This window comes from Fukomys damarensis, unplaced genomic scaffold (assembly GCF_012274545.1).
Source record: "Fukomys damarensis isolate Sample0158 unplaced genomic scaffold, DMR_v1.0_HiC HiC_scaffold_7, whole genome shotgun sequence".
NCBI lineage: Eukaryota > Metazoa > Chordata > Mammalia > Rodentia > Bathyergidae > Fukomys > Fukomys damarensis.
This window is the reverse complement of record NW_022900919.1, coordinates 19,005,608-19,016,746: the sequence shown is the minus strand read 5'-3', so window position 1 is coordinate 19,016,746 and position 11,139 is coordinate 19,005,608. Positions and strand designations below refer to the sequence as shown.

Genomic DNA, 11,139 nt, shown 5'->3' with positions numbered 1-11,139 from the left:
AGACCACACCTGGGCCAGGCTGACTCCGCCCCTCACCTGCCAAGGAGCTGGAGCAAACCAATGACATCTACCTAAGCAAAACCCAGAGAAATGAAGTCTGGCTAGGCTTTTGATTAACACTAGCAGCTACGATGACGATAGGCGATTACTGGAAAGGCCAATGGCAAAGGCCATTAGTAGTTCTGGAATGCTTTTTCCCAGTCACCGCCATCACCATGGAGCACCTACCCCAAGTTGGTTGATAGAAATTAAGCCTAGTATATTAAATAGCCCCATGTTTCATAAGCTATTTCACTAACGTGGAGCTAGGCATGGTGATGAACACCTGTAGTCCTAGCATGCTGGGAGGCTGAGGCAGGAGGATAGCAAGTTTGAGGTCAGCACGTGCAAGTTAGCAACTTAGTGAGAACCTATCTCAAAATAAAAATACAAAAAAGGGCTGGGACTGTAGGGATGTAGCTCAGTATGAAGGCCCTGGATTCAATCCTCAGTACCACACAAAAAAATTAATCAATGAATCAAACACTAACCTGGAAAGAAAATATAATAGTATGGAAGAGTACATCCCTCCAACCTCAATTCCCAGAGGTAGCTGTCCAATATATATTTTTAGAAATTTCTATATATAAGCATACTCATGACTTTGGGGGGCTTGGGATTGAGCTTGGAGCCTTTGCAGTGATGCACATTCCCAGGACCCTGCCACACCCGCTTTCTTGAGACAAGGTCTCACTAAGACATTCAGGCCAGGCTTGAATTTGCAATCCTTTGGCACCAGCCTCCCAGAGTGCTGGAATTACAGGAGTGTGACATCACACATACATTTGGCACAGCTGGGTGGGTTGGGTGCTGGGATAAGCACATGCTATGCCACTGAGCTACACTCCAAGCTCCTATGTCTGACTTTTAAATATAAACAAATAAGAACATTCTCTATTGCCTATTCTGCAATTTATTCTACTCACCCAATAATACACACTGACCAACCTTCCATATCAACTTGGATATAGAGACCCACCATATTGACTTTTATAGTTGCATACCATGATATTCCCACTATGAAAAGGCCCATTGGCTCACTTCCATTTCCTTACACTCTTAAAAAGAAATGATCCCACGAACATCCTTCCACATACTTTGGGAACTTTTGCAAATATATGTACAACGCAGTGCAATCTGTGGTAAAGTATGTGTGCCCTTTATACTCTAATATTGCCACATTTCAGAAAATATTGTACAATTTATACTTCCCAACCAACAGTATTACAGTGTCTTAAAATATACACAGAATGGCACAGAAGGCACAAAAATGCCAGCCAGTGAAACAGAAGCACTGAAGGAGCCCATCAAGAATGGGCCAGGGATTTAGCTCAGTGGTTCTGCCACCTGCCTCCCAAGTGTAAGGGCCTGAGTTTGATTCCAGTACCCCCCAAAAACACTATGGCACTGTGCTGCCTGGTGTCCCTAAGGGCAATGCACAGTGGCTTCCTTTTCTCCAGCTCTGGGCAGGCTGGTGGCCCAAGGGTACCCTGAGTCACAGGAGAGAGGGGCCTGTAGGAACCCTGGGGGTAAAGGGCAGGTCAGTGTGGCTGGGGTCCCGCCTGAATGGCTCCCTGAAGCCATTGTCTCTGTCCTGCCTGGTCTCCTTGAGGGGAGTTTATTCAGAGGCCCACGGGGAGGGTGTGTAGTCCTCACCAAAGGCACCCAGGAATGTGTCACAGGAGGGAGAGAAAGAGGAAGGGGGGTAACTCACCCCTTGGAGAGACCGGACGTCAAGAACCCCTGACTAATGAATAGCGAGTTTGCCCTTGAACCTCTCACTGGGCTTCACCATTCTCAGGCACAGAACAAGAGCCTAGACACGTCTGAGCCCAGCTGCATGGGGGCGGCGGTGGTTCATCTCAGACCCTTTGACAGCCTGAGCCTTTTCCCTGCATAGCTCGGATCTGGCTCCCGGCTCCCCTGGCAACAGCACAGCAGCCTGGCTCCTGAGCCCAGGCCCTGCCTGCTGTGACAGGAGGAGGGAGGCAGGGGAGCACTAAGGGGAGGACAGCTTCGGAGAGGGAGTTGATGACTCCTAGCAGGCTGCAGCCTGGGTTTCAAGGACTTCCTAGCACCCCGCCCCACCTGGTGCTTTGGGGTGGAAATGTGGATGGGGAGAGATCTTCCTTGTGCCAGTGTTCCATGGTACACCAGGCCCAGAACAGGCCAGGTGGGGCATGACAAGGGCAGGAGCAGTGGAGGAGATGCCATCAGGTCAAAGGCAAAGGACCCTTGGGAAGGTTGGGGCACACTTCCCCAGGCAGGATTTCTCAGGGTGCCACCAGCCCTCTACTGCACCACAGGACAGTGGCTGCTGAGTCTCCTTTTCCCGCTCTGGTCTTTGCTTCCCCTTCTGATGTTTGCCAAGTCCAGGGCAGCCTGGCTCCATCTTCCAATCCTGTGACCTTGTCAAGAGTCACCATTCTCTCGGTTTCCATAAAAGCTGAAAAAGAGGCTGTCCCATCACTTCCCTTCACAGGACAATCTAAAGAGAAGAGAAATAATAGTGAGCAGCTTTGCACTCTGGGGAGGAAGGTGTCCTATAAATCTCATTCAGGTATTATTAGGGCTGAAACTAGGTATCTCTGCTCCCCAGGGAAGGAAGGGACAGAGCTCTGCCAAGGTTGTCTTAGGACCTCCCTACAGGGCAGTCCTGAAACTAGAAGGCAGTAGATCAGATGTCAGGGGCTTCTGCTGTGACATGTGGGTTCAGCTGGGATTAGGCAATGAAAGAATAAGTATTATCACTTCAAGGTCTTTTCCCTGCATTACATCTATGTCTTCAACTTTATGAGAAAGATGTGGTTATCCTCAATTTAGAACTATGGAAACAGAGGCTCAGAGAGGTCAAGTGGCCGGCACAGGGTCATTCCAGTCATACAAGGATCTTGCAGCCACATGCACCTGATAGCCATATTTGTCTCAACTGTGCTAGTGGCCAAGCTACCTGGCTGCAGGTGCTGCAGACAGGGGCTGGGTACCATGCAGTGCTGTCCCCATAGATGACTTCTCAGGATTTGGAGCTTTTGAATCTAAAGGCCTAGCCCAGGGAAAGTTCTGAGGACTCCGCAAACACATCCTGAGGCCACCATGGCAATCAGGGATCAGAGCCCATGGAACTAGAAGAGAAAGCAAAAGCATCTGGCCTTGAGGCTGGGAACAGACCTGGATGATCCTAGGCTCCCTGGCCCAAGTCTTACTCCAGGGAAGATTGCTTCTCAGCCACATGCCACTTGCCAACAGAGAGGTAAGTTTTCCTTTTTGCAGCTTCTAGGTTAAAGTGCCTTCCTATATCCCGAGGCAGCTCACAGGAGACAAAGCTGGCTGTTTCCTATAAAATGAGGAGCTGGGGGTGGGATCCTGACAGGTGACAAAGTAAAAAAGGCAGGGAGAACTCTCACATTGTAAAATGCAAGGGCTAAGAAGGCATCATCTTATCCAGTGTTCTTTTTCCAGGTTCAGAAAGGGAAATGGCTTGACCAAAATGATTGAGTAGAATGTGGGCCCGGAGTCAAGTCTCTGAGCCCCAGCTAAGTGGAGCTGTCTTCAGATACCCTTTAGCAGGCCACCTGGGGCCCTTAAAGCAAAGATTTTGCCCAACCAGGGCAAAGAGAAAGAAGCTGCTCCTCAGAAAGTGCACATATCCAGGGGTGGCCTCTAAAAGCCTGGGGCTGGGCAGATGCTGCCTTGAGGTCAGAAGTGCTATTCAAGGACAGACTATGGCCCCACAGCACCCCAACACCACACTCATCCCCTGGGCACACAGCAGGGACCGCCTGCCTCCCTTCGCCAATGAAGAAGCAAAGGCCTGAGGAGGTGGACCAGAGTGCAGCCCAGCTCCACAATGCTTCTGAAAAGGGACACGCAGAGAGTAAGAGCTCCAGGGCAAGCATCCCCACTGAGACAGGGAGCAGAGCTGAAGTCAGCAGGGAGCCTGGAGCTGAGAAGGATGGCAGACCTGACCTGCTCCGAATGCAAAGGAGGTCCCAGGATTCCATATCACGTGACCTTGGCAGGGGCTGCCCTAGAGGGATGTCCATGTGCCTGGTGATGAATAGATGCACAGTGTAGCAGAAGGACACAAAGACAAATGAACTGATCCCAGGCTGGACGTGCCCTCCTCCCTGGGCTGATGGTTTGGGCCAGTTGCCATCCTGACTGGTCAGTACCCAGGCTGTACCAGTGGTTAAATGTCTTCGATATCACTACCATCCCCATCCCGAAGTCACAGCTGTATTAAATGACCTTGAAAAGTTCAAGTCCTTTATATCCGTCCCATACCTAAGGGAGAGAAGGAAAACTAACCCTGTTTAGTATTTCCTATGTGCTGATGCTCCTCATAGCACCTCCAGAGGTAGAAGTTATTTTTCCCATTTTATACATGAGGGTAGAGAGACTCCAAAACATTTAGGCATCTGCTGACAGAGATCTTGTGCTAGGCCTCTGCCACAGCATCCATTTCTCTCCCTTCCCCTCCAGCTAAGGTCAGCTGAGCTGTGCCCATCCTGCCAGGATACAGCCTCACAACCACCTAGGCTTAAATGTTACCACAACTTCGATCTCCTAACTCCTTGGGTTTTCTCATGATGTTCAGTCTCACACAGGAAGCCTGCTGTCTTGGTTCTAGAATAAATATGTACCCAACACCATACTGCATTTTCCTGGCTGGCCAAGAGGACAAATACCTGCAGACGTGCAGATGGCCTCTTCTAACTGGGACCGGCAACCAGAGGGTTTGGGGGCAGGGGTAAGGTTGGTGTCAGCTCCTGAACAATAAAACCCTAGCCATGCAGAAAGGGCTGGAAACCTTAATCCTGGGGACTCTCCTCCTGAGGAACAAAGCCAGGTGACAGCTGACTGCGTGCGGGCCTGTGCCCCAGCCCTCCACTGGCCACCACCCATGCTGGGGCCAGCCCAGCCAGGGCTGCTGCCTCCAGACGGGGAACCACGCCTGGAATGTGATTCCCTGGCTTTGTGTGATGCTCAGTGACGCTCCGCTAGCAGAGTGCGACTCCTAAGATCCCCTGTCACCTCCTAAAGCCCCTGCCATCCCGCCCCCCAGCACCACACTGATCACCAGATTAAGGGGCTCAGCTTTACAGCTGAGGCAGCAAAGACCTGGAGGGAAGCACGGGGAAGGGAGGGAAGGGCCGTGGGCAGCTCCCTAGAGTAGGGACTGATTGGGGCAGTACAACCAGGGATCAAGTGAGGGCTCCCTATGGGTCCGTCTGGCCAGCTGCTGGCTCAGAGCAAAGTGTACCCTGCCACACCTGAGGAGAGAGAGGGAGGGAGTGGCAGAGATGGATGGGGAAGGCAAAAAAAGGGGGGAACAAGGGAGAGAACCTGAGCATGACAAGATTTTTCCTGGGACTCCAGCATTTCTGGAAACAGGGGCACCACAACTCATTTAAAACACGCACAAGAGACAAAGTTCTCTCTGTCTGTCCGTAGGGGTTACCAGGACTACAAGAAATGAGATGGAACTGGGAGTTTTGCCACATGACCTTTTGGACTGGGAGAAGTCCTGGCCTTGGACTTATGGTTAGTACAGAGCCTGTGTGACAAGGGCAGGGCTGGGGGGCTGAATGGCAGGGAGAGCCCAACAAAGGGCTTAGGCATCCAATCCCCCAGAACTGAATCAAGAGGGAGACCCACGTACCTGGCTGAGAAGAAGGGTACTGCTCCCCAGTTACTGGTTACTGAACTGTGCGGGATCGGGGAGGGGTCAGAATACAGGTACAGCCTAGCTCAGCTCTGCTTGGCAGGCATCCAGCCCCTTCTCAGCCCCGTCCTCCGTCCCAGGGCCTGCAGGGGCAACTAGGGTACACCCAGGGCCCCAGCCAATCACAGCCAATCACTCCAGCATGTCCTGTGTGCCCTCGGCCAGGCCTGGGCCGCTGGCCACGGCCTGTTTCCCACCCCTGCTCCACAGTGGCTGGGGAGGAGGCTCAGCCTCAGGCTCAGGAGGGGGACTCCGAGGACCTGGGAAGACAGCTCTGCCTGCTCCTGTTCCTCAGCCTGGTCTGACATGGGTCTGCACCTGAGTGTAGGCGGAGATGAAGTCCTTCCCGAGATATCTCCTCCACCCCCAGCCAGAATCCACGCACTTTCCCATTCTTGTGGTGCTGAGCGAGCACAGGTTTGAAAGGATCAGCACTGCCACCACCACCATAGACTCTCCAAGTAGAAAGGAAAGTAGAGATTCCTGAAGTTTACCTCATTCATCTGGCCAATAGGAAAATGGGGACTCTAGGCTTGGGAGCCTGGCCTGCTCAGTCACACAGCAAGGTGGTGGCCAGGCCATTCCTTGTACCTTGTCTACCAGATCCCATTCCTTTCAGGTCAGGACTCAACAAAGGCCTAAGAGGAGGCTTCTCCATCACAACCTAAACAAGATCTTGGCCCACCACAGGCAGCAGGGGTCTGGGGACAAGGGAGGCCATAATGCAATCAGCAGACTGGCCATCTGGCTCAGGGACGGAGGAGAGACCAGACTGGTCGCTTCTGCTGCCCGGTCCCAAGGGGCCCTGTGTTGCAAGAGGCAGACTGCCAGATGGACAGGCATTGGCCTGGGTCCGGGTGGAAGCCAGTGAGCTCCCTGTCATCAGAGCTGACCAACTTGCTGATGAGCAGGGTAGCAGTGGAGGGGCACAGGGAGCAAACCCAGGCCCCTCCAAAGGCAGAGATGGTGGAGACCCCCACCCAGGCTCAGAGTCTGGTTCCCCAAGTAGGCCCAGCCCTTCTCAGCTGCACAGCCCTCAGCCCGCTGGCCAACCACAAACAGGGCCCCCTCCCGCAGAAAGGCAAACACATCTCCCTTGGCACCTTCTCAGACATGCATGCAAAACTAATTAACATGGGGAGACATGCAAGCAGCCGGCCAGCTCCACACCCTCGAGTCCACGCAAACAAGGCCAGCCCTTGTCCGGGGGACCTGCACAAAGCTTTGTTGCTAATTTAGGCATCTGTCTCTGTCTGGTCTGGTCCTCCTGCCTGCGCTGGGGTTTTTCCCAGCCCCTTAGACAATGCTGGGAACAGGCCCGCCCGATCCCTTATTCAAATCACACCCGGGACAATGAGTTCATTGTGCAGGCCACAGAAAGGGGGATGCTGGGGGTGGGAGTCTGTAAGGGCCATAGGGGAATGGAAAGGGTGAGGGGGTGTGAAGAAAATGGGAACCCAGGAAAGTGTTTACTAACACAGCCCCTGCAGCTGCCCGGGGCCCCTTTCCCCTCCCCTGCCTGGCTGGGAGCTGGAGAGAAATGCTGGGATTTAGAGATTGGGGCACAGGGCAGGGGGTGAGGGGCCTTGTATCTACTGGCCCAGCAGATCCGAACTTGGCTAGAACCTTCACCTTGTTGATTTGTCCTATCCTCCACAGTCTACAGCGACTTCTGCATGTCCAAGCAGGTGTATTTTTATAGAATGGCTTGGGGGTCTTTTTTGCTTACATCAGGCTTAGTGGAGCAATGTGCAGACCCAACTAAAGAGGTGAGACAGGGCCGCGGGGAGAGGTGTAGGTGGCTGTGCTGGGTGCAACCTGCTGTCTCCGCCATCATCTTCAGGCAACATTTCATTTTCTCCTCCTTCCCAGCTAATAAATTAGAGAGAAGACAGTGTGCCTCGAAGGGATTGGCTCCCCATGGACCAAGGTGATGACACGTAGGAAGGCGAATCTGTGCACTCATGACCAGCAGGGCCGCCACTCCGGCCACACCTGGACAGACAGGTGAATGCTAACCCCCTCGAGAGCAGCACAGTAACCTGTGTACCCGTCCATAGGGCATGGACATCCATCCATGTCCTCCTCCACCCAGGGGAAGAACTGGCGCTGTGAAATGCCTTCCTTCTTACCAACACCACCCCCCGAGCTCCTTGTCGCACGGAGCGCGCCCAGACAGGCCGACATAAATAGACACGCACAGCCTGACACTGACACGCAGACACAGAAAGAAACACACACTCCCAGAGGCAGCCCCAGACACACACACTGACAATGGTGCAATGAATGTGCACGGCAAGTGCATTCAGTCAGAAGTGCACATTTGCGGCCGCCCAGCACCGCCCCGCACAGGGGTGGCTGGAAGGTTAGGGAGCAACCTCCTCCCTACACATCTCCCAGAATGGGAAGAGAAATCCTATTTCAGGCTTCCATATGAAAGCAAATGCCTTTCAAGAAATAAAAGTTTGGAACTGGTCTCAGCCTTTAGGGTTGGCTGAGCTATCCAGAGACAAAAAAAAATTTTTTTTTTTTTGAGACAGAGTCGTGCTAGGTTGCCTAGGCTACTCTTGATCTCTTAGGCTCAAACAATCTTCCTGCCTCAGCTTTCTGAGTATCTAGAACCACAGGCAGGCACCACTGCACTCATTTTTGTTGTTGCTTTGATTTTAAATAATGAAAGAGTGCTCAGTAGTCATCTTATTTGCCTTTATACTGAGCTACATCCCCAGTGCTTTAATGCTTTTTTTTTTGAGACATGGTCTCCTTTTGTAGTTCAGACTTGCCTTGACCTCACTGTGTAGCCTAGGCTGGCAGGTGCCACCATACCTGGAACCAGTGCTATTTATTTTTGAGATAAGGTCTCACTAAGTTCCTCAGGCTGGGCTTGAACCTGTGATCCCCCTGCCTCAGCCTCCTGTAGAGTAAGGACTGCAGGTGTGCCCCACCATGCCTAGCTTTAATAGTCATCCTAACTGTCCCAACACTGGGGCTGAACAGAGCTTTGTCAAGGTAATTTTGCTTTGAAGTACAGTCTACAGGTTGGAGCCATTTCTTCCTATTGTTAAAAATAATTTTGAGAAGGGACCATAGGATAAGGAAGAATACAAGTGGTTAAGATCTCAGATACCTATTAAAATGTGCTTCTAGCTGTGCTTGATGGCGGCTGAGGCAGAAGGACTGCCACAAGTTCGAGGTCAGCCTGGGCTATATAGTGAGTTCAAGACCAGCCTGAACTACATGATAAAACCCTGTCTCAAATGAATAAATAAACAAACAAATAAATAAAATGTGCCTCTGTCCCAGAGTAATGGAAATATGCTAGGTTGAACCACATAAAACAGTCAATACCTGACTATTTTTAACTAAAAAAAATGAAATTTCATATGGGTCAGCCTAATAGGCAACTGGTTCCAAGAAGGGGAACTAGTTTTTATTTTAAAAATTTATTTCTCTGATTGAGACAGGGTCTCAATATGTTGCCCAGTTGGGGCTTAAGTCACCTTCCTGCCTCAGCCTCTCTGTAGCTGGGAATAGAGGAATGTACCACCATGCTCAGTTTCCCTTTTCAGATGTCCTCCCCAGGCCAGGTCATTTTCTTCCCAAAGAAGAAAAAACAATATTGATCCAAGACCCAACTCTACCTCAGACCACCCATTGAGAGCCACATCAAGATTCTGTGCAGAGGTGGAAACAGACCCTGAAAGACCACAGCTACACACCTGTGACCTGCAGCCTTGTTGGGGTGGGGCTCATCATTGGGCCCAGGTCTTTCCCGTCCTCTGAAGCTGAAGCAAGTCCTGGAAGGGTGAGAAAGCACAACAGAGGGAGAAGAGAACCGAAAGCAGGATGCCTGTGCACTGTATTCGTGGAGCCCATGCTGTGGACACCACCGCCCCAGAGGAAGTATTTCCCAGTGCACACTGTTAGCTGCTTACCGTGTTTAAAGCCCTGGCCAGTCTGTGCATGTGACGCTGTCTCAGTAAGTTACTTGCATGAGGTCCAAGCAAGGGAAGCCAGGAGGGAGCCAAGGCCACTAGCCCAAGGAAGGCCCACTGCAGCCAGGGTCTGGCCAGTCCACGTGTCCCATTGCTTACTGTCATAGAACTCAGGGACATGACGTCCTCCTGGGAAATCACCCTTGCCAGCTTCCAGAGGGTTTCCTGAAGATGGAAAAGCCGAAGATTTCAGAAGCAGAGTCCAGCATTGCTGGCCTCACTCCTTACCCCTCACTGGTCCACAGAAGAAAGCCTGTCCCATGGATGCTGTTCTTGCTACTAGCACAGCTGGCTGGCTCATGACGAAGCTGAGAGGAGACATTTCCTTGCACTCAGAGTCTTCTGGTGGCCAAGGACCAGGGACTCCATTTAAAGGTCTGGAACCACCTTCCATCCAGCCATGGCATGGTACCTCCTGCATCCCAGACAAGTGCTATGTGATGTCTCTGAGTTTTATTTTACTAATGCATATATCATCCTCAACACCAAGCTCACTATGATAATGGTAACATGAAACCTATTTGCTCTTCCTTCTTCTGGAAGGTAAGTGAGGAAAAGACAGAGGTCACAGCTGAGGCTCGAGGGCTGGTGGGCTTGCAAGGTGGGCCCCAACCCAGGTGCTTCATGGATGACTCCTCAGGGCTCCAACTGAGGGCTGGGGATGTAACACAGTGATATAGTATTTGCCCAGCATTCAGGAGGCCCTGGATTTGATCCCCAGCACAAGAATGAAAGAAGGAAGGGAGGGAAGGGGGGCAGCAAGGAAGGAAGGGGAAACAAACAAAAAATACAAAAGAAACTCCAGCTGTGTGGAAGGAATGTGAAGGAACGTGGCTGGATGCCAGTTTATATGAAGACCTACCTCCAGCCTGAGTAGAAACAGAGTAGAATTCAAACCTTGGAGCTCTGAACAGCATCTGACTTCTTCAAAGGAGGAGAGACCTGTATGAGAATTCCTCTAGATATAGGTTATTATTTGATTGCACTTAAGATGTTTCCTACCAGCCTCACCCATAAATCTCAATAGGCTACTTACTGGTATTCTGATTCTTCAGATCAAAGTTGTTTTTAAATGAAGAAAGTGAAACAATATAGAACCAGAGGGATCTAGAGCTAAATGATAGCTTAAAATTGCCATAGGCAAGCGTGAAGTGGCCTCTGACCCTGTTCTCCCAGGCTCTCGGGCCATGGAGAGGAGCAGGAAGGGAAGAACCCACAGTGTGACGCTGTCACAGCTCCAGAGCCCAGCCCTCCCTCCCCTTGGCTCAGCCTCCCTGTTCTGGATGGATAGATGAAATTCCATATTGCACAGCAAAAACCCCAGCCAGGGAGGTTTCCTCCTCGGTGTCCCCAAGGCCTTGCTTCACACATAATGCGTGG

General features: G+C 51.5%; 1 long non-coding RNA gene across 1 annotated transcript; it reads right to left on the bottom strand.

Moving 5' to 3' along the window:
- Positions 1-484: 484 nt before the first annotated feature.
- LOC104860063 lies at positions 485-10,460 on the bottom strand. The gene is made up of 3 exons (XR_779572.2): positions 9,700-10,460; positions 9,484-9,561; positions 485-2,527 (listed from the first exon to the last, which is right to left on the bottom strand). It is a non-coding gene; the product is annotated as an uncharacterized LOC104860063 (long non-coding RNA).
- Between the last annotated feature and the right edge of the window lie 679 nt (positions 10,461-11,139).